General features: G+C 42.2%; 1 protein-coding gene across 1 annotated transcript in view; it reads left to right on the top strand.

The window, feature by feature from the left end:
- Suclg2 (succinate-CoA ligase GDP-forming subunit beta) overlaps positions 1-24,785 on the top strand; it is a 259,106-nt gene that overhangs the window by 198,991 nt on the left and 35,330 nt on the right.

Below are 24,785 nucleotides of genomic sequence, written 5' to 3'. Positions count from 1 at the left end.
CATAAAAGCTAAAGTTGATGTAGATATGTAAAGATAGGTGCAAGACTATTTTCCTAGCAAATACTTCTTTGTCGGCTTTCCTGTTCTTGGCAGTAAAGAGTTGCTACAGAAGAGTAAAGGCAGCTGTCAGTGCAGATAGTCTAATGCACATTCTGTTGTGCCTTTTAGTGTCTTTCCCAGGATTTCCTAGTGAGGAATGCAGATGAGCATGTCAGAGATGAGGGAATGAGTCCAGGACAAGAGAAGGCTACAGTTGGGGACTGAGCATAGCTCATGATGAAGTGTGAGTATGATGTGTGTGAGACCTCGAGGCAGTTCTCAGAAGCACTAGGTGAGGGGTAGGGAGATGGGAACTCCAGTCACCCACTTGACTACAGGTCAAGTGTTTGGTGTACTTGTTTCTTTGTATGTGTGCATGCATGCATGTGTCTGAAAATACAATGTGATAAGCATGTGGGATCCTGACCTTGTACTTCAGTTTATCTGAGGGTCCCCTAATATACCAAAATGGTGGGACTCAAGTGTGGTAAGACCTGTTTTATAGTGGACAGGAGTTAAGGGCTAGCAGCTCCCATAGTCATAGATTGGCATTTCTAATTGGACATTAGGCAGCTGTAGGACAGAAGACAACTTTCTCACCTCAATGCCCTCTGACATTGACAGTGAACTTTTTGTTAGGATAGAATCCCAATAGTGTGCTCAACATAATATGTGACGCCCTTAGAAGATGCCCTTAGAAGTTTACCCAAGAACAACAATGCCAACCAACCAGACCTTCCAGGGACTAAGCCACTACCAAAAGACTATACATGGACTGACCCTGTGCTCCAACTGCATAGGTAGCAATGAATAGCCTTGTTGGGGCAGCAGTGGAAGGGGAAGCCCTTGGTCCTGCCAAGACTGAACCCCCAGTGAACGTGATTGTTGGGGGGAGGGCGGTAATGGGGGGAGGGTGGGGAGGGGAACAGCCATATAGAAGGGGAGGGGAAGGGGTTAGGGGGATGTTAGACTGGAAACCGGGAAAGGGAATAACAATTGAAATGTAAATAAGAAATACCCAATTTAATAAAGAGGGAGGGAAAAAAAAGAAAGAAAGAAAAAGAAGTTACCCAAGTCATGACTGACACACGCGCCTGGGGTAAAGCTGAGATTGCTGTTGTACAGAAGGACCAATCCTTATAGTTCCCATTAGCTCTGTCTGGAGCTCTCAGATAGCACTGTTTTTAGAATTGGGAATAAATGTGTGTCGGCCTATATACACATAAGGTATATATGCATGCTTCTTTGCTTTTTTAGCAATCCCTTGCCTTAGCAGGATTGCTGATTGATATAGATAAAGGACCCTAGCTATATACATCTTCCCTATTTATTTATTTATTTATTTATTTATTTATTTATTTATTTATTTATTGAATTTACATCCCAATCACAGCCACCATCTCTCCTGGTATCCTCCTTACACAGCCCCTTCCCCCACCTCCATTCCTTTCTCCTCTGAGAAGAGGGAGGCCCCCCTGGGTATCAGCCCACCCTGGTATATCAAGTCACAGCAGGACTAGGCCTGTGTTCTCCCACTGAGGCTAGGCAAGGTAGCCCAGTTTGGGAAATGGGATCCAAAGGCAAGCAACAGAGTCAGGTAAGTCAGTTGTTGGGGGACCCACATGAAAACCAAGCTGCATGTCTACTAAATGTGTGTGGGGGCCTAGGCCCAGCCACTTGCTCTTTGATTGGTGGTTTGGACTCTTGGAGTTCCCGGGAGTCCAGATTAATTTATTCTGTTTGTCTTCCTGTGGAGTCCAATCCTCTTTGGGTCCCTCAAGCCCCATCCCCAACCCTTCTACAAGACTCCCCGAGTTCTGCCATCTAATGTTTAGCTGTTGGTCTCTGCTCTCTTTCCATTGGCTGCTGGGTGGAGCATCTCAGAGGACAGTTATGCTAGATGTCTGCAAGCATAACAGAGAATCATTAATGGTGTTAGGGATTGGTCTTGCCCATGGGTCTCAAGTTGGGCTGAACTATATTAATAGCAGCTCTAGGACATCCATCTTACGAGTCAGTAGCAGCCAGTGTGGAATCCTTTCACCCCTCAGTAGGCATTTACATGGAAAGGCCTTCAGTTTGACTTTGTAGTACAGGGGCCTCTGAGTAAGAAGAGAATCTCACTCTCCTCACTCACCTCCACTGTGTCAACCGCTCACTCCCTCATCACTTGTGCCCTCATGTTCCCTGAAGTTGGATAAAAATTATAATTTGCTAATAGTGGGTCAAAATGGTTTTCAGAAAGCATTGTTCTAGACTTTACCTTCTCACATATAATGATCACAAGGTGTCGCACTACTAAAGGAAATCATGAACAACGGGTCAACACATTGTACTCAAGGGGCACCAATCTATCACCTCCCTGTTTTATGTCCCGGCCTTACACTGATTATGATCTCAGACTTCATTCAATTGCTGTGTCCTTTTCTGAATTCAGAACCTCAAGTAAGTACTCTGTCATTCAGACAAGTTGGCTCCTTGGTGGCTGTAACAGTATTTCCAGCTGTCTCAGGGAGTCTTACTCTCTGCCTATAGTTCCCTCTGTGGTGGTTAATCTAGATCTAGTTCCTTTTCCTGCTGTTTCCCATCTACTCTGAACTGTCTCAGTCACCATCTCTAAGTTATCACAGACTGCTTTGCTTGTTCTGAGACTTAGCTGACGATGTGGAGCACAGTCCCTGACTACTGGCACAAATTGTGGGTCAACAAGGATTTTCTTCCTATTAACATCCATCACAAGATGTGAAACTTGAAATGAAGACCCGCTAAGTTTTGATGTGATATGTTTCTTGTGACCTCGTTAGCTACGTTAAAGCATCTCCACGGGGACTTTCACAGCTGGAGGAGCGCAGGGTTATTCTGAGGCTCCTGGTTTGGTCTCAGTGTCTCAGAATCAACGGCAGAGTCAGATAGTCGGTCTCACATGTCCACTGCAGACCACATTCTCTGCTCCCGTCTAATGAGCAAGCACAAGATCCTGTCCAGAGGGAATTCTAAGTAGAAAACCTGGCTGTCAGGAAAAGACGCTGGCCTGCACGTCCAGGTTGCTGTGTGGTGTGGCTAACTCTTCAGGAAATTGAGGATAAGAGCTCTTGAGATGTCTTAATTTTTCTTCTAAACAACATAGAATAAATTATAGAACACCGAATCCTTGGTTAACTTGCAGGACATAAAATGCCTGTCCCCTTCCTTGCATGGCATTTTCTGTTGTCAGCAGCATGCTAGTTGCTGGGTATGCACATAGTTTGTCCTTGGAGATAGGGGACAGTTAGCACTCACACATACTTCTACAGAATGGGGCAGTAGCCACCCAAAGGCAGCCTTAAGTGGCATATGGTAGCATTCTCTTCTGGTGTTTATGTGGAGACTTTTAGTCCATAACTTGTTTGACAGTACACAGCTATTTTAAATGCTATAGAGGATGCATTTCCCCTACACAGTCTTCCCAACTAGATAAGTTTTTTCCTCACTGCCTTTTATAAGCATGAGTTCCATAGTGAGTCCAGGTTGTGTATTGCTATGCTGTAAGGATCGATTTGTAAACGATTATCCCATCTCTCCAGAGGCAGCAGTTAGTCAGATGTGGGCTCCAATTACCAAGGGCCACCAGGCCAGGAAGGATGGCTTCTGGAAAGCAGAGAGAGGTTTGTTATTCTAGAAGTCTTCTCCAACTCAGGGACCCATGCTCTCCCACAGCTCTAGTGTTTGTTTGGGACAGGGTATCATGTAGACCAGGCTAGTCACCTTGTAGCCAAGGGTTGCCTTGAACATCTGATTCTCCTGCTTCTGTTGGATCTGAGAGCTACATCCCCAGTGTCTCGCCCATGGCTTTGAAGGGATGACTCTTAGAGTTAGCTTTGGCACCAACTGTATTCAAAGAAAGGAAAATTAGGGCCACCATAGCTGTCACATGGACTAGGAGGTCATAGCAGCAGTTATCAATCTAGCTTGCAATAACAATGAAAGCATTTGTAGGCAGACCTCTGTGTGCCTCTTTGGTCATTAAGTGACTGTGGGCCTTGTGACCTGCTTTACCTCTGTGGCCCAGTCTTCTGTCTGTAAAAAGTAGTGGTCATCGGAGTTCATAAGAGTTTGTTAAAGAACAAGTGACTCCTCAAGCAGACACTGTGCGGCAGTGATAGCCAACGGTTAGCGTCTGCTCTGCTTCATCGTACTGAATTCCGGAGCCAGCCCTGTAGAGAGCAGGCTCTTCTCTCCATCTAAAAGGTGCAGGAACTAAGGACCAAGGAAGCTAACCAATCCACACTTCTTGGGAGTGGCACAGTGACCACTTTCAAAGGTCATAATCAACCTACTGCATGGGTAGACTGTTATAGCTCCTCCGTGTATCTCTGTATGTAGGCTGCCTCTTCTTTTTAACCAAGTACTTCCTTGTGCATGGCAAGAGGGTTCTGAGTATGAAGATAAAGGGCAACTCTGAGTGGTTACAGTCTGACCAGTGGAAGGGGCCATTTGCAAAGAAGACAAGTTTCGGATGTTAGCAGTCCGACCTCTCACACCATGTCAGTGCTAACATTCCTTGATTTCACCCATATCCTTAGCATTCCCACACTATGTAAAGTGCCTTTCTCCTCAAAGGGGATTGGAAGTCTACACAGCTGTGAGTTTTGTGTTAAATTACTCAGCCTTTGCTCTTACAGAATGAAATAACCTCAGAATCCTCCCAACTATTATTATCTAAGCCTTACTCAAACATCAGATTTCCCCCAGTACTGAAAAAAAAAAGGGAAAATTAGATTTTCATTTCTTTTCCTATTTTTAGTTTTGAGAGACTTGTTCAGTTCCTTGTTCAAAAGAACCGTGAGCAGCATGCCCACTGTTATTAGGAATGTGCTTTACACTGAGTGTGCTGCTGGGTACATTTATATGCATTATTCTATGTTTGAGACAAACGTTTGGAACTTGTTAGGAATAAATTGTTTAAGGGAAGGAAATTGCAAACGTACCATTTTTCCTCTCCCTTTGCAAAGCCCTTGTCCTTGTTTGACAGGAGAAGTGGTAACTGTCCCAAAATGAGATCGCTCTGGTACTTTTCAGCATTTTGCTTCTCAAATTATTTCTAGTGTACCGCCAAGCAAAACACTGTGGCAAAGGTTAACAAATGCACTAAGTGTCCTGAAAATCGATGCGTTATTGGTAGAGCATCGAAGAGTTAAGACTGTGCTTTTTTTTTTTTAAACAAGAAATTTTCACTCCTGGTTTTCATGATTAGTCCTTTCTTAGTTCATCTTTCTTATTCTTTGGAACTTACTCTTCAGAGAATCAAAAAGTGTCTTCATTATTTCTCCCCTTCCTATTCATAAGCGCTTCATTTTTTTTTTTTTTTTTGGTTCTTTCTTTTGGAGCTGGGGACCGAACCCAGGGCCTTGTGCTTCCTAGGTAAGCGCTCTACCACTGAGCTAAATCCCCAATCCCAGCGCTTCATTTTTAAATAGAAGAAATGATGTCGCTTCACCTGCAGGGACTGGTAGTGCATTTTTCCTGTGCACTGAATTACACTGGCCTCTAGTGGATGCCGGTCACAATTAGCTTCTGTGATTGGGTCTCACTATAACATGCTTTAAAAATTTAGGGGGAATTCACATAGAATAACATGATGATAATTTCTGGGGGAGGAGGTTGAGATTGATGTCATCATGAAAGTTATTAGACTTTGTATGAGTAGCTCCAGATTATCAACACACTTCAGAAGCTTAGATTATCGTCTGCAGTCTTTAAAGGTGGAGAGCTGGTGAGACGGCTCTGTAGAGTAAGCAGACTCGGGGATCAGCACCAAGAAGGCACCCGTAAGTCCCATTCCAAGGGCCCGGTCAGTGCACTCTGAAGACTCCTACCCACACACAATGTACATGAAGAGTCCATGAAGACTAATACACACACACATACACACACACACACACACACACACACACACACACACACACAATGTACATGAAGGGCCCAGTCAGTGCACTCTGAAGACTCCTACACACACACACACACACACACACAATGTACATCAAGAGTCCATGAAAACTAATACACACACACACACACACACACAGAGTCCATGAAAACTAATACATACACACACACACACACATGTACATGAAGAGTCCATGAAAACTAATACACACACACATACATTAAGAGTCCATGAAAACTAATACACATACACACACACACACACACACACACACACACACACGTACATGAAGAGTCCATGAAAACTAATATACACACACACGTACATGAAGAGTCCATGAAAACTAATACATACACACACACACAATGTACATGAAGAGTCCATGAAAACTAATACACACACACACGTACATGAAGAGTCCATGAAAACTAATGCGCGCACACACACACACACGTACACACACACAATGTACATGAAGAGTCCATGAAGACTAATACACACACACACACACACACACACATGTACATGAAGAGTCCATGAAAATTAATACACACACACATACATGAAGAGTCCATGAAAACTAATACACATACACAGACACGCACACACACACACGTACATGAAGAGTCCTTGAAAACTAATACACACATACACAATGTACATGAAGAGTCCATGAAAACTAATACACACACACACACACACACATGAAGAGTCCATGAAAACTAATACACATACACACACACACATGTACATGAAGAGTCCATGAAAACTAATACACACACACACGTACGTGAAGAGTCCATGAAAACTAATACACACACACACACACACACAATGTACATGAAGAGTCCATGAAGACTAATACACACACACACACACACACGTACATGAAGAGTCCATGAAAACTAATACACACACACACGTACATGAAGAGTCCATGAAAACTAATACACACACACATACATGAAGAGTCCATGAAAACTAATACACACACACACGTACATGAAGAGTCCATGAAAGCTAATACACACACACACACACGTACATGAAGAGTCCATGAAAACTAATACACACACACACATACATGAAGAGTCCATGAAAACTAATACACATACACACACACACACACGTACATGAAGAGTCCATGAAAACTAATACACACACACACACACGTACATGAAGAGTCCATGAAAACTAATACACACACACATACATGAAGAGTCCATGAAAACTAATACACACACACACATACATGAAGAGTCCATGAAAACTAATACACATACACACACACACACACGTACATGAAGAGTCCATGAAAACTAATACACACACACACACGTACATGAAGAGTCCATGAAGACTAATACACACACACACACACAATGTACATGAAGAGTCCATAAAAACTAATACACACACACACGTACATGAAGAGTCCATGAAAACTAATGCGCACACACACACACACACGTACACACACACAATGTACATGAAGAGTCCATGAAGACTAATACACACACACACACACACACACGTACATGAAGAGTCCATGAAGACTAATACACACACACATACATGAAGAGTCCATGAAAACTAATACACATACACAGACACACGCACACACACACACATGTACATGAAGAGTCCATGAAAACTAATACACACATACACAATGTACATGAAAAGTCCATGAAAACTAATACACACACACACACACACACATGAAGAGTCCATGAAAACTAATACACATACACACACACACATGTACATGAAGAGTCCATGAAAACTAATACACACACACACGTACATGAAGAGTCCATGAAAACTAATACACACACACACACACACACACACACACACACACAATGTACATGAAGAGTCCATGAAGACTAATACACACACACACACGTACATGAAGAGTCCATGAAAACTAATACACACACACACACACGTACATGAAGAGTCCATGAAAACTAATACACACACACATACATGAAGAGTCCATGAAAACTAATACACACACACACGTACATGAAGAGTCCATGAAAGCTAATACACACACACACACGTACATGAAGAGTCCATGAAAACTAATACACACACACACATACATGAAGAGTCCATGAAAACTAATACACACATACATGTACATGAAGAGTCCATGAAAACTAATACACACACACACACAATGTACATGAAGAGTCCATGAAAACTAATACACACACACGTACATGAAGAGTCCATGAAAACTAATGCGCACACACACACACACACGTACACACACACAATGTACATGAAGAGTCCATGAAGACTAATACACACACACACACACACGTACATGAAGAGTCCATGAAAATTAATACACACACACATACATGAAGAGTCCATGAAAACTAATACACATACACAGACACACGCACACACACACACGTACATGAAGAGTCCATGAAAACTAATACACACATACACAATGTACATGAAGAGTCCATGAAAACTAATACACACACACACACACACACATGAAGAGTCCATGAAAACTAATACACATACACACACACATGTACATGAAGAGTCCATGAAAACTAATACACACACACACACGTACATGAAGAGTCCATGAAAACTAATACACAGACACACACACACACACACACACAATGTACATGAAGAGTCCATGAAGACTAATACACACACACACACACACGTACATGAAGAGTCCATGAAAACTAATACACACACACACACACGTACATGAAGAGTCCATGAAAACTAATACACACACACATACATGAAGAGTCCATGAAAACTAATACACACACACACATACATGAAGAGTCCATGAAAACTAATACACATACACACACACACACACACGTACATGAAGAGTCCATGAAAACTAATACACACACACACACGTACATGAAGAGTCCATGAAGACTAATACACACACACACACACACACACACACACACACACGTACATGAAGAGTTCATGAAAACTAATACACACACACACATAAGAGTAAATAAGCGAGTCTTTAGAATTCTGCAGTATACACTTAATACTTGTTGGACTGGAAAAGGCAAGGCATGGGTAGCCAATCTTTACAGAAAATATTCCAGTTATTATTCTAAAGGAAATAAGACACTAATACCAAATTCTCTTACATTGTTTGTCCATGATTCCGTTTAAACAGAAGAGCAGATGAAGTGACCAACATGAGCCAGAGCAGCACCACAGTGGAGTTTCCCACAAGTCTTTAAGAAAACCATCCTGTTACAAAATGGCAGATACCCAGCAACACTAGCGTGTGCAGTTTAGTGCATATCAACACAACACGGGGTCCTTTTCAACTTTCAAAGGCATTCATAAGTGATAACACTCTTTCTTGACCAGGTACCATAGTATCAAGTCCTATCTATATTCTCTTGAAAGAACCACTTAAACTCTTACTTAAAAGACTATACTCTGCCCATCCAAATCAACGACTTAACCTTGAATTGCTTGTTGTCTCTGCTTCTGGCTTTCTTAGGAGGTCATGGAAGAAACCAGCCAGGTTTTGCCTCATCTGAAAATTTTGTCTGTTTGGAGCTGAAGGGTCTGCTTCCAAGATGACTCACTTGGCAGTTGATGAGAGGATTCAGTTGTTTGCTAAGGAGAATTCTGTGTAGTGCCCTCAAGACCCGACTATCGTTTCCCTCAAAGTGAGTGGGTTCAACTTGGGGACTTCTTACAGCCGGGCGTAAAGCTGACTGGGTGCCACCTCCATCAGTTCTGCTCATGACAAGCACATCATATGTCCTAACCATGTTCCTACTAGAGAAGAGAAATTAAACACCACACTTTTATGGGAGGGCCACTGAGAATCTGGGAGCATATTTGAAACTATCACATTTGTCTCAAGTTTAACCATTGTATTTGAATATACAGAAAGCACTATTTAGGCCGTACTAAGGAATTGCGACTAGTTGAATGACTGGAGGTATTATGGTGAAGGAATGTGGGATAAAATAACCGGATGCCATAGCTTTGCAACCAGGCAGTGTGACCTTGGATCACCGGATATTCTATTCTATATGCTCTCTGTAAAAAATAATAAAGTGAGATTTAAGTTAATACATAAAAACAGTACAGAAACCACTTAGAAAAGTACATGGAATCTAATGACTCAGCAGAGAGTGTTAACAGCTACCTTTGGCATTAGAATTACTTCTGTCATGTGTGAGCTCATGCTCTGTAACTCCTCAGCCCCACTTCCTAACCTAGGAAATCCCTTGAGGTAGAAGTAAGGTCCAAGCCTGAGGAGAGTGGTGACAGCATGAGCACAGGTGTATGGGTATAGAATGCTCCCCTAGGACACCAGTAGCTCTGTGTAAGTGGAAGGCTTACACACACAAAACCCTGAAGGCACATGTCGTTCACTCGTGCTTTGTCTAGTAGACTTTGTTTTTAAGATAGATTTCTGGTTTTGAAAAGTGGAAAGAACAAGGTTTTTATTCCCATGTAGCATTTGGATGTTGTCTTGGTAACCTTTCTAGATCAGTGAAAAGACACTGACCAGGGCAGTTTATAGAAGCTTTCAGTTCCAGAGAATGAGTCCATGACCGCCATAGTGGAGAGCCGTGGTGGCAGACATGGTGCTGGAGCAGTAGCTAAGAACTTACATCTGATCCATAAGCCGGAGGCAGGAGGCAAGGAGGAGGCTGGGAGGGAAGGGGGTGGGAGGACAGAGAGAGCAAGCACAAGGAAAGTGGGAGTGGCTTGACCTTTAAAACCTGAAAGCACAATCCCTTTGACAACCTCCTAAAGGGCCACACTTCCTAATCCCCCACACACAGTTCTACCCAGGCATTCAAATATATGAAACTTTGGGTCTTCACTGTCATTCAAAGTACCACAGATGACATGCCTTCTATGATGGTTTGCACATGCTTGGCCCAGGGAGTGGCACTATTAGAAGGCGTGACCTTGCTGGAGGAAGTGTGTCACTGTGGGGGTGGGCTTGGAGACCCTACTCCTAGCTGCCTGAGGATGCTCAGTCTCTTCCTGGCTTCCTTCAAGTGAAGACGTAGAACTAAGCTCCTCCTGCACCAAGCCTGCCTGGATGCTGCCATACTCCCACCTTGATGATAATGGACTGAACCTCTGAACCTGTAAGCCAGCTCCAATTAAATGTTGTCCTTTGTAAAACTTACATTGGTCATGGTGTCTATTCACAGCAAGTAGACCCTAACTAAGACACCTTCTCTGATTTGTTCTCTGTTGTCTTAGTCCATAACTTGATTAGTTATTTGTTCATTTGCCTGACCCTTGAGCATGCTGCGTTTGGGAACCTACTCTTTTTTTTTTTTTATTAAATTGAGTATTTCTTATATACATTTTGAGTGTTATTCCCTTTCCCGGTTTCCGGGCAAACATCCCCCTCCCCCATCCCCTTCTTTATGGGTGTTCCCCTTCCCATCCTCCCCCCCCCTTGCCGCCCTCCCCCCAACAATCTAGTTCACTGGGGATTCAGTCTTAGCAGGACCCAGGGCTTCCCTTCCACTGGTGCTCTTACTAGGATATTCATTGCTACCTATGGGGTCAGAGTCCAGGGTCAGTCCATGTATAGTCTTTAGGTAGTGGCTTAGTCCCTGGAAGCTCTGGTTGCTTGGCATTGTTGTACATATGGGGTCTCGAGCCCCTTCAAGCTCTTCCAGTTCTTTCTCTGATTCCTTCAAGGGGGGTCCTATTCTCAGTTCAGTGGTTTGCTGCTGGCATACGCCTCTGTGTTTGCTGTATTCTGGCTGTGACTCTCGGGAGAGATCTACATCCGGCTCCTGTCGGCCTGCACTTCTTTGCTTCATCCATCTTGTCTAATTGGATGGCTGTATATGTATGGGCCACATGTGGGGCAGGCTCTGAATGGGTGTTCCTTCTGTGTCTGTTTTAATCTTTGCCTCTCTATTCCCTGCCAAGGGTATTCTTGTTCCCCTTTTAAAGAAGGAGTGAAGCATTCACATTTTGATCATCCGTCTTGAGTTTCATTTGTTCTAGGCATCTAGGGTAATTCAAGCATTTGGGCTAATAGCCACTTATCAATGAGTGCATACCATGTATGTCTTTCTGTGATTGGGTTAGCTCACTCAGGATGATATTTTCCAGTTCCAACCATTTGCCTACAAATTTCATAAAGTCATTGTTTTTGATAGCTGAGTAATATTCCATTGTGTAGATGTACCACATTTTCTGTATCCATTCCTCTGTTGAAGGGCATCTGGGTTCTTTCCAGCTTCTGCCTAATATAAATAAGGCTGCAATGAACATAGTGGAGCACGTGTCTTTTTTATATGTTGGGGCATCTTTTGGGTATATGCCCAAGAGAGGTATAGCTGGATCCTCAGGCAGTTCAATGTCCAATTTTCTGAGGAACCTCCAGACTGATTTCCAGAATGGTTGTACCAGTCTGCAACCCCACCAACAATGGAGGAGTGTTCCTCTTTCTCCGCATCCTCGCCAGCATCTGCTGTCACCTGAGTTTTTGATCTTAGCCATTCTCACTGGTGTGAGGTGAAATCTCAGGGTTGTTTTGATTTGCATTTCCCTTTTGACTAAAGATGTTGAACATTTCTTTAGGTGTTTCTCAGCCATTCGGCATTCCTCAGCTGTGAATTGTTTGTTTAGCTCTGAACCCCATTTTTTAATAGGGTTATTTGTCTCCCTGAGTTCTTTGTATATTTTGGATATAAGGCCTCTATCTGTTGTAGGATTGGTAAAGATCTTTTCCCAATCTGTTGGTTGCCGTTTTGTCCTAACCACAGTGTCCTTTGCCTTACAGAAGCTTTGCAGTTTTATGAGATCCCATTTGTCGATTCTTGATCTTAGAGCATTGATGATTTGTTCAGGAAATTTTTTCCAGTGCCCATGTGTTCCAGATGCTTCCCTAGTTTTTCTTCTATTAGTTTGAGTGTATCTGATTTGATGTGGAGGTCCTTGATCCACTTGGATTTAAGCTTTGTACAGGGTGATAAGCATGGATCGATCTGCATTCTTCTACATGTTGACCTCCAGTTGAACCAGCACCATTTGCTGAAAATGCTATCTTTTTTCCATTTGATGGTTTTGGCTCCTTTGTCAAAAATCAAGTGTCCATAGGTGTGTGGGTTCATTTCTGGGTCTTCAATTCTCTTCCATTGATCTATCTGTTTGTCTCTGTACCAATACCATGCAGTTTTTATCACTATTGCTCTGTAATACTGCTTGAGTTCAGGGATAGTGATTCCCCCGAAGTCCTTTTATTGTTGAAGATAGTTTTAGCAATCTTGGGTTTTTTGTTATTCCAGATGAATTTGCAAATTGTTCTGTCTAACTCTTTGAAGAATTTTATTGGTATTTTGATGGGGATTGCATTGAATCTGTAGATCGCTTTTGGTAAAATGGCCATTTTTACTATATTAATCCTGCCAATCCATGAGCATGGGAGATCTTTCCATCTTCTGAGGACTTCTTCAATTTCTTTCTTCAGAGTCTTGAAGTTTTTATTGTACAAATCTTTTACTTGCTTGGTTAAAGTCACACTTTATATTATTTGGGTCTATTATGAAGGGTGTCGTTTCCCTAATTTCTTTCTCGGCTTGTTTCTCTTTTGTGTAGAGGAAGGCTACTGATTTATTTGAGTTAATTTTATACCCAGCCACTTTGCTGAAGTTGTCTATCAGCTTTAGTAGTTCTCTGGTGGAACTTTTGGGAACACTTAAATATACTATCATATCATCTGCAAATAGTGATATTTTGACTTCTTCTTTTCCGATCTGTATCCCCTTGACCTCCTTTTGTTATCTGATTGCTCTGGCTAGAATTTCAAGAACTATATTGAATAAGTAGGGAGAGAGTGGACAGCCTCGTCCCTGATTTTAGTGGGATTGCTTCAAGTTTCTCTCCATTTAGTTTAATGTTAGCAACTGGTTTGCTGTATATGGCTTTTACTATGTTTAGGTATGGGCCTTGAATTCCTATTCTTTCCAGGACTTTTATCATGAAGGGGTGTTGAATTTTGTCAAATGCTTTCTCAGCATCTAATGAAATGATCATGTGGTTCTGTTCTTTCAGTTTGTTTATATAATGGATCACGTTGATGGTTTTCCGTATATTAAACCATCCCTGCATGCCTGGGATGAAGCCTACTTGGTCATGGTGGATGATTGTTTTGATGTGCTCTTGGATTCGGTTTGCCAGAATTTTATTGAGTATTTTTGCGTCGATATTCATAAGGGAAATTGGTCTGAAGTTCTCTTTCTTTGTTGTGTCTTTGTGTGGTTTAGGTATAAGAGTAATTGTGGCTTCGTAGAAGGATTTCGATAGTGCTCCATCTGTTTCAATTTTGTGGAATAGTTTGGATAATATTGGTATGAGGTCTTCTATGAAGGTTTGATAGAATTCTGCACTAAACCCATCTGGACCTGGGCTCTTTTTGGTTGGGAGACCTTTAATGACTGCTTCTATTTCCTTAGGAGTTATGGGGTTGTTTAACTGGGTTATCTGTTCCTGATTTAACTTCGGTACCTGGTATCTGTCTAGGAAATTGTCCATTTCCTGCAGATTTTCAAGTTTTGTTGAATATAGGTTTTTATAGTAAGATCTGATGATTTTTTGAATTTCCTCTGAATCTGTAGTTATGTCTCCCGTTTCATTTCTGATTTTGTTAATTTGGATACACTCTCTGTGTCCTCACGTTAGTCTGGCTAAGGGTTTATCTATCTTGTTGATTTTCTCAAAGAACCAACTTTTGGTTCTGTTGATTCTTTCTATGGTCCTTTTTGTTTCTACTTGGTTGATTTCAGCTCTGAGTTTGATTATTTCCTGCCTTCTACTCCTCCTGGGTGTATTTGCTTCTTTTTGTTCTAGAGCTTTTAGGTGTGCTGTCAAGCTGCTGACATATGCTCTTTCCTGTTTCTTTCTTCAGGCACTCAGCGCTATGAGTTTTCCTCTTAGCACAGCTTTCATTGTGTCCCATAAGTTTGGGTATGTTGTACCTTCATTTTCATTAAATTCTAAAAAGTCTTTAATTTCTTTCTTTATTTCTTCCTTGACCAGGTTATCATTGAGTAGAGCATTGTTCAATTTCCACGTATATGTGGGCATTCTTCCCTTATTGTTATTGAAGACCAGTTTTAGGCCGTGGTGGTCCGATAGCACGCATGGGATTATTTCTATCTTTCTGTACCTGTTGAGGCCCATTTTTTGACCAATTATATGGTCAATTTTGGAGGAAGTACCATGAGGAGCTGAGAAGAAGGTATATCCTTTTGCTTTAGGGTAGAATGTTCTATAAATATCCGTTAAGTCCATTTGGCTCATGACTTCTCTTAGTCTGTTGACATCACTGTTTAATTTCTGTTTCCATGACCTGTCCATTGATGAGAGTGGGGTTTTGAAATCTCCTACTATTATTGTGTGAGGTGCAATGTGTGCTTTGAGCTTTAGTAAGGTTTCTTTTACATGTGTAGGTGCCCTTGTATTCGGGGCATAGATATTTAGGATTGAGAGTTCATCTTGGTGGATTTTTCCTTTGATGAATATGAAGTGTCCTTCCTTATCTTTTTTGATGACTTTTAGTTGAAAATTGATTTTATTTGATATTAGAATGGCTACTCCAGCTTGCTTCTTCCGACCATTTGCTTGGAAAGTTGTTTTCCAGCCTTTCACTCTGAGGTAGTGTCTGTCTTTGTCTCTGAGGTGTGTTTCCTGTAGGCAGCAGAATGCAGGGTCCTCGTTGTGTATCCAGTTTGTTAATCTATGTCTTTTTATTGGGGAGTTGAGGCCATTGATGTTGAGAGATATTAAGGAATAGTAATTATTGCTTCTTGTTATACTCATATTTGGATGTAAGGTTATGTTTGTGTGCTTTTCTTCCCTTTGTTTTGTTGCCAAGACGATTAGTTTCTTGCTTCTTCTAGGGTATAGCTTGCCTCCTTATGTTGGGCTTTACCATTTATTATCCTTTGTAGTCCTGGATTTGTGGAAAGATATTGTGTATATTTGGTTTTGTCATGGAATATCTTGGTTTCTCCATCTATGTTAATTGAGAGTTTTGCAGGATACAGTAACCTGGGCTGGCATTTGTGTTCTCTTAGGGTCTGTGTGAAATCTGTCCAGGATCTTCTGGCTTTCATAGTTTCTGGCGAAAAGTCTGGTGTAATTCTGATATGTCTGCCTTTATATGTTACTTGACCTTTTTCCCTTACTGCTTTTAATATTCTTTCTTTATTTTGTGTGTTTGGTGTTTTGACTATTATGTGACGGGAGGTGTTTCTTTTCTGGTCCAATCTACTTAGAGTTCTGTAGGCTTCTTGTATGCCTATGGGTATCTCTTTTTTTAGGTTAGGGAAGTTTTCTTCTATGATTTTGTTGAAGATATTTACTGGTCCTTTGAGCTGGGCGTCTTCACTCTCTTCTATACCTATTATCCTTAGGTTTGATCTTCTCATTGAGTCCTGGATTTCCTGTATGTTTTGGACCAGTAGCTTTTTCCGCTTTACATTATCTTTGACAGTTGAGTCAATGATTTCTATGGAGTCTTCTGCTCCTGAGATTCTCTCTTCCATCTCTTGTATTCTGTTGGTGAAGCTCGTATCTACAGCTCCTTGTCTCTTCTTTTGGTTTTCTATATCCAGGGTTGTTTCCATGTGTTCTCTCTTGATTGCTTCTATTTCCATTTTTAATTCCTTCAACTGTTTGATTGTGTTTTCATGGAATTCTTTCAGGGTTTTTTGTGACTCCTCTCTATGGGCTTCTACTGTTTATCTATGATTTCCTGGAATTCTTTCAGGGATTTTTGCGATTCCTCTCTGTAGGCTTCTACTTGTTCTCTAAGGGAGTTCTTCACGTCTTTCTTGAAGTCCTCCAGCATCATGATCAAATATGATTTTGAAACTAGATCTTGCTTTTCTGGTGTGTTTGCATATTCTGTGTTTGTTTTGGTGGGAGAATTGGGCTCTGATGATGCCATGTAGTCTTGGTTTCTGTTGCTTGGGTTCCTGCGCTTGCCTCTTGCCATCAGATTATCTCTAGTGTTACTTTGTTCTGCTATTTCTGACAGTGGCTAGACTGTCCTATAAGCCTGTGTGTCAGGAGTGCTGTAGACCTGTTTTCCTGTTTTCTTTCAGCCAGTTATGGGGACAGAGTGTTCTGCTTTCGGGCGTGTAGTTTTTCCTATCTACAGGTCTTCAGCTGTTCCTGTGGGCCTGTGTCTGTTGTTCACCAGGCAGGTCACTTGCAGCAATAAAGTTGGTCTTACCTGTGGTCCTGAGGCTCAAGTCTGCTCGTGGGGTGCTGCCTACGAGCTCTCAGCGGTGGCAGCAACCAGGAAGATCTGCGCCGCCCTTTCCTGGAGCCTCTGTGCACCAGGGTTCCAGATGGCGTTTGGTGTTTTCCTCTGGGGTCCGAGATGTGTGCAGAGTGCAGTCTCTTCTGGTTTCCCAGGCGTGTCTGCCTCTCTGAAGGTTTAGCTCTCCCTCCCACGGGATTTGGGTGCAGAGAACTGTTTATCCGGTCAGTCCCTTTAGGTTCTGGCGGTGTCTCAGGCGCAGGGGTCCTGCCGCTCCTGGGCCCTCCCCCACGGGAACCCAGAGGCCGGGAACCTACTCTTTAGCTGAGCATGAGCAACCTGCAGTTCAGTTAACTCACTGATGCCCTCAGAAGATGCTCCTGCAACTTGAGGGCGTCCCACCCATCCAGGGAGATGGTCTTTCTAACCAAGAGTGAGAACCAGAGCAGCACCGCTCACCTCAGAGCAGCCTAGGCAGAAATCACTATCTTCTGACCAGATGACAAGAAATGTTGGGTACATTTAGATGACACAGTGTGAAAGTACACTTAACCAATCACAGTGTGTGGCAGAAACTGACATTAGAGAAGACATGAGCTAGGCAAAACAAGTAAGAATCTGGAGATGCCCTCAACTGCTGTATCTGAAGTGAGAACTTAGACATGACCTTCACAGTTATCGTACAGAGGTAAGAGTCCTTCAGGGCATTGTATCTCTGTCAGTCCAGTATGTTTCTACTTCTAAAGAAATAAAATAGCCACTAAAACTACCTGTTGGAGACAAGAGACCATTACAGAAAACCACAGCTGGCCAAAATTCAGGGAACTCTGACCCTAGGGTGCGTAGCCACCGTTGGTTCATCTCCAACACAGCTCCTTCACCTAAGGCTACGGCAACATCTTGGAATAAGGACACAGAAGGAACACACACACACACTCACACACATATACACACACACTCACACACAAACACACTCATACACACTCACACACACTCACACCACACAAACACAAACACACACACATCACACCACACACACACACAAACACACACACACATACACGCGCACACACACACATACATGCACACACTCAGGAGAGGACTATAGGACAGGAAATCTGCTATGAGATGTTTTTAGAAATGACAGGGAAGCTTTATTCATGATACCTAAACAACATGGCTGCCTAAGCAAGACCTGAAAAAGTACACCACCAGTAGACATGCTAACATGAAAAGGGATGATCTCAGAGGACCCCACCCATAAATAGTAACTTACAAGCAACTAAAGAATGCTGAGGGTAAGAGAATTCCCCAGGAATGTGAGCCTGCCTGCCTATGCAATAAAAATTGATCTGAAATCATATACATAAAAGCAACACTAAGAGGACTGAGCAGGTTGTATGTGTATAGTTAAGGTGTGCATGTGTGTGTGTGTGTGTGTGTGTGTGTGTGTGTGTGTGTGTATGTGTGTATCAGTGTCCATCGTCAGTGCTGCTCAGTTCTTGCAGAAACCACTTGGAAGCTGTAGAGTTAGCTTGTTTCCTCCTTCCTGGGTTGTCTTGGGTGTGGTGCCATCCTGTAGTGTATGATGTCATTGAATAGTAACAGCTCAATGCATAGTTTGTTTAACAAAGCAGAATACTGAAGTCATTGCGATATATGTGAGGCTACCGAAGTTAAGTCCCCTCTACCCGACCCACAGAGCCATGTTTTCTCTTAGAGAGCAGGTCTCAGGCCCGTCTCCATGTTGCCCAGGTCTTCCTGCAGGCCTGCTGGGAAGCCACAGAGGTTTGTTTTTATTGTGCCCATCACTCATTACACTGAAGTGAGGATATAAGCCACCTTGTACTTGGCCTTCCTTAGGTGTCATTTGTAACTAAGAAACCAAGTGAAGCCCTTTCGGTGCTGGGAAGCTCGCTTCACGAGGCAGGGTATCCTCTGTCGTTCATAATGGACAAGACCAGAGATAACACAGCATTTGGCTTGTTTGCCTTTTTCTGCCTTTAACTTGGTTATAGATGCAGACAGTTAAAGAGCAGTCGTTTCAGATCCTTAACTGTTATGTTAGCCTTCTCCCAAAAGACCTGAAGAAAACAAATGCTGATGACAGCAATGTAGTTGTCAGTGCCGATAATTTTAAGACTGGTTATCTTTTTTCTTATTGTCACGAAGCTTGTGACCCTCATCTGTTATATAGAGGGTTGAGCTGAAAAACAGCATTGCTTTAAGTATTCCAGTTCAAAAGGGTTTAGCCTTCATAATACAGGGATTTTTTTTTCCTAATTTTGGGGGCTAGTAAAATAGCAGTTCACTCAGCCCAGGGTGTAGAGAAGCCTGTTTACTTAAGGATGTATTGATAATGATGATGGTGAGGTTTGGGATTTGGGGCTTTCTCCCATCCTGAAATCTGAAATGAAATGGAGAGAAGTGGTTACCTGATTGGGATGGAGAAGCAAGGACAGACAGTCATACAGAGAGAGAGAGAGAGAGAGAGAGAGAGAGAGAGAGAGAGAGAGAGAGAGAGAACGAATAAAAATACCAGAGTCAGATGGATAGTGTTTGCTGATGGAGCCACACGTTCTGCACCATGAGCCCAGCACATTTACTGTACACTACACAGGAGGCAGAGGCAGTCTCCAGGAGCCCTCTACAGCCTAGCATTCCCTGCTGTAAGCATCCAGAAGGAAGCGACGGTTGCTAGCTTTTGTTCACATTGAGTAATCATCAATAAATCCTAATGACCAGCAGAAGAAGGCTTTGCCAATTTCAAACCTATATGGGGAAAGCCTGGGTCCTGGTCATGGCTGTGCCTTGTTCACAGTGCACATGCACTCAGGAATTTGCTCACTCAGCACCGCCTCTGCTCCCTCCACTTTTGTCAAAAGCAGTCTCACAGCTGGAGAATTTGGCTGAAGGCTGTAAAAGTTGACCATTGTAGAAGAAGATGTGACTGCTTGCATTTGATCCTAAGATGGGAAGAGCTGTGTTGTATGTAGCGGACTGTGGGGAATACTTTACCAGCATAATTTACTCCAGACACACTATGGTGACATTTGCTGAACAGCTAAGTAAATAGATCAATCAGACTTCTACACAACAAGTTACAGCAAAGTTGACAGTGATATAAGTCATTTCAGAGTATTGTCTTCAGCAGAGGATGCTTTTTTTATGATAGTAACATTTGATGCTAAAAGAGTAGCCTGGGTTCTATGGTTTCCTTTCCTTCTGGTGCTAAGTATTAGCAGGCGTGAGTCCTGACTGAGCATTTCAAAAGACCCGCACGCCCATTAAAATGGAGCATTGGCCTCCGTGATTACTGTGATTTGTTTCACATTCTGTTAGTAAGTTTAAACATAGGATCCTAGGCAGTATAACATCAGTGGCAGAGTCCGTTTAAGACTCTGGACTTGGGCTTGGTATAAGAGATTATTTTATTTCCATGAGCAATGAAGGAATTTTAGGGATTGCATAGAAAACTGGTTGTTACTAAGAGATTTGTCATTAAACTAAATTTCACAAAAAGTACCTATGAGATTTATTATAAATACAATAATATGGGCTGAAGAGATAGCTCAGTGGGTAAAAGCGCTTGCTGCCAAGCATAACAATTTGAGTTCAATCCCCAGAACCCATAATGGTGAAAGGAAAGAACTCACTCCCTAAAGTTGTCTTCTGACATACATGAGCTTGTGCAAGCACATATGCATTCTCTCTCTCTCTCTCTCTCTCTCTCTCTCTCTCTCTCTCTCTCTCCCTCTCTCTCTCTCTCTCCCTTTCTCTCTCTCCCTCTCTCTCTCTCACACACACACACACGCACACATACACACACACGTTTAAAATATAAATCAGTACAATTCTATGTGTATGGTTTTTTTGTTTTGTTTTGTTTTGTTTTGTTTTTTGGTTCTTTTTTTCGGAGCTGGGGACCGAACCCAGGGCCTTGCGCTTCCTAGGCAAGTGCTCTACCACTGAGCTAAATCCCCAACCCCATGTGTATATTTTTTTAATCCTTTAAAAATAATTTAAATATAGGAGTTTCTGAGATGACCTCTGACCTGTGCAAGCCTAAGTACCTGAGCCTGAAGCTTCACCATCTGTACAAAAGTCAAGCAAGGCAGTTTGTATGTTCCTGTGACCCCAGCACTGAAGGGGTAGAGACTGACAAAGCCCAACAGCTTACCAGACAGCCAGCCTTCCCAAAATGATGAACCTCAGGTTTAGTGGAAGGTTTGGTATCAAGAGAATAAGGCAGAGGACCATAGAGGAAGAGTCTGATGTCCTCCTCTGGCCTCTACATGCCTGTTGCTGGTGCCAGTTCCCACCACACGTGCAGCCATGCATATCTTACATGCCATACATACATACAATAATAATCTTGGCAGAAACTCCGATGTAGAAGTGGTCTGTAAGCAGCTGAGGTTTTTAGTATGCATGATTTTCACTCTCCCTTGCCAGGTATTCATCTGCTCGGTGTTTTAATAGGAGTTCCTATCAAGACATTGTTTCCCGAGCTCTGAGCGCTCTAACTGGTTTATCTGAGCAGCTGTGTGGACAGTCACAGCCCACCTTCATCTTGCATTAGAGTTGTTATTTACAGAAACAGTGGGTTTTGCTATTAACTAAATTTATCTTCATTTCTCTGTGCTGTGAAATGTGAATCTGTGCAGCCCTAAGTTTTGGCTCTGTCTGCTTAGCTTTTTTTTTTAATTGATGTCAGTCATGAATAAAGAAGAAGAAATTACCCATAGAAGTAATTGTTTTTCTTTTCTTAGGAACAGTTAGCCTGTGGAGGCCATTATGTTGTGGGGATAGACAGATAGACTGCCAGTTTATAGATTAATAAATGGGTCCTTCACCAAGTTTCCAGTTCTATGGGTGTTCTCTATATCAATTCCCCAGCTAATGGTGATGGAATACTCATGCTCACATTCATCAGGGTGACATAAGCCTGAGATGATTGGACAATACTCTTCACAAGGAATGAGCCAATAAATATTCTTAATCTGTACCAGTGTAGCTCTCATACAAATAAAATATAGTGTTACGGTTTCATTTCTGTTGCTGTGATAAAATACTCTGACAGAAAAGGAAGGAACTTAGAGAAAATCGTTTTTCAGCTTACACTTCTAGGTTATTGCCCATCACCATGGGGAAATCAAGGCAGGAGCCCCAAACAGCTAGTCACCTTGCATCCACAGTCAGGAGCAGAGAGAAATGAGTGGAAACATACTGGTTGTTTACTCAACTTCATTTTTCCACTCAAAGTTCAGTACCCACTGCCTGAGGAATGACGCTACCCACAGTGGTCTGGGTCTTCTCATACCAATTAACTAAGATAGTTCATCATACATGCACCAGTAGGTCAACCCAATGCAGACAGTCCCTCATTGAGGCTTTTCTTCCCTGGTGATTCTAAGTGGGTCAAATTGACAATTAAAACTGACCACTTACAGATACTACTTTGTGAATAACAAGTGTTTTTCCTTGGAAGCGAGTATCTTTTAATTTTGGAAGCCATTTTTGTTACCAGAATATTTCTTTTTGTTTTGACATAATCACTTTCTGAAAAGAGTTAATTGGTTGGAAAGAGTTCTCAAGAAAAGTATCTAAGAATTGGGATATTTGTGGTTATGTGGCCATAGTGTAGAAGTGAAGATCAGAGAACAAGTTCCAGAAATCGATTTTCCCCTTCTACCTTGTTTTGAGGCAGGATCTCTCTCATTTCTGCCACTGTGTTGTGATCTCCAGGCTGGCTGACACACAAGCTTCCAGTTAGGCTCCTCCTAGCTCGCCCTAGGTCAGTGGCGATTGCGGACGTGCCACCACATTTAGCTTTGTCCTTGTGTTTTAGGGATTGAACTCAGGTTTTCATGTTTTTATGGTAAGCACTTATATATATTGAGTTATCTTTCAAGCTCCCATTTCTTAAAAGTCCATTAATTCTGGTTGGGTTTTGTCAGTTTGACAGAAACCTAAACATATCAAGGAAGTGGAAGTCTAAATTGAGATAATACCTCCGAAAGAGTGGCCTGTAGGCAAGCCAATGGCTTAGCTTCTTGACTAGTGATTGATATAGACGCCTCCACCACCACGCTGAAAGGTTCCATTCAGCAAACCAGTGAGCAGTTGCCATACATGCCCTTTGCTGATTCAGTCCCTGCCTCCAGGTTCCTACCTCCAGGTTCCTGCCTCAGGTTCCTCCCCTGACTTCCTTCAGTGATGGACTCCAATGTGAGATATAACCTGACATAAGCTCTTCCCACATTGCTTTTGGTCATTGTGCTTTATCACAGCAAGAGAAAGTTATCTAAAATACCACTCTAATATTCATTTCTTAAGTGAGGCTTGCATGTCTGCCTTTTTAAAAAAATGCTTTTACCTATTGGTAAAAGTTGTGTCTCCTTGTTCTTTTTCTTAAGCTCAGGTGACTGTGGCCGAATTATACATACTCTTAGCTCTTACAGTAGACATTGCAGGCACTCCGAAAGAGGAACCCGGCCATTTGCATTCTGGATGTCCAAATGGTTTTTATAACTGTGGTTCTAGCTCTGATCCTGGTTCAAAAGAATATAGGAAATGACTCTGTACTAGACAGAAAACACATCTGGGTTATTCTCCAAATCTCTCTTTCCTTTTAACCCAAGCCCAACCAACATACTTAGGTTCAGAAAAATTTCCTCCTTGAAAATCCTTTAAATGGTTGACTCAGCCATAGTTTCTGTGTTTGCTGGCAACTGGAGAATCAGCTGTATGCTGTGCTGGCCTGGTCAGGTTATTCATGGCTGCTTTTCCTGAGTGAAAGCTTTCTTTAGAGACCATAAATCTAACTCAAGTAAAAAGAAAGGGCATCTCCGTAGAGGAGGCTGAGATCTTTGTGCCACATAACCACAAATATCCCAGGTCTTGGACACTTTTCTTGAGAACTCTCTTTCCAACCCATTAACTCTTTTCAGAAAGTGATTCAATTTGGTGCTGTAGGTTAGAGCACAGAGAGCTTGTTGAACCGCTTAGATCAAGAATCCGAGTCTTCTGATCAGAAGATGATTTTGTTTGGGGAAATATAACCTATGCCTGTTGTGTGGCAGAACTTACTCTGGAAAACTTAGACTTGCAAGAGTGAACATGAACTTTTGGGGAGAGGAGATATGAGTTTAGAATTTATATGGTGCAATATTCACATTGTTTTCTACCTGTTAAGCTAGCATTCATACTGGAAGGTTGCCTGGACCTGCATAGTGCTAGGAGTCCATATGTATTTTGTTTATATGCACCTAAACATAAATAAGTAATGCGACTGTTGGTGTTTATGTAACTTCAGAGCTGGGGGAACAACTTTTGTAATACAATCGTTTTAACTCTGGTACTCCTCAGACAGCCATTGTTAACAGGTAAGAGGCCTGCCTTATGGAACTCCGATGCAGCCCCATCATCATTACCAATACAGCATTCCAGACAGCCAATTACAATGCCTATGATCACTGTGTCTTCCGTAATTGTTCTGCTACCTTGTCCTGA

Source organism: Rattus norvegicus, chromosome 4 (genome assembly GCF_021556685.1).
Source record: "Rattus norvegicus strain SHRSP/BbbUtx chromosome 4, alternate assembly SHRSP_T2T, whole genome shotgun sequence".
In the NCBI taxonomy this organism is placed as follows: Eukaryota; Metazoa; Chordata; class Mammalia; order Rodentia; family Muridae; genus Rattus; species Rattus norvegicus.
Note: the sequence above shows the minus strand (reverse complement) of the source record. Positions and strands in the feature narration are given on the sequence as shown.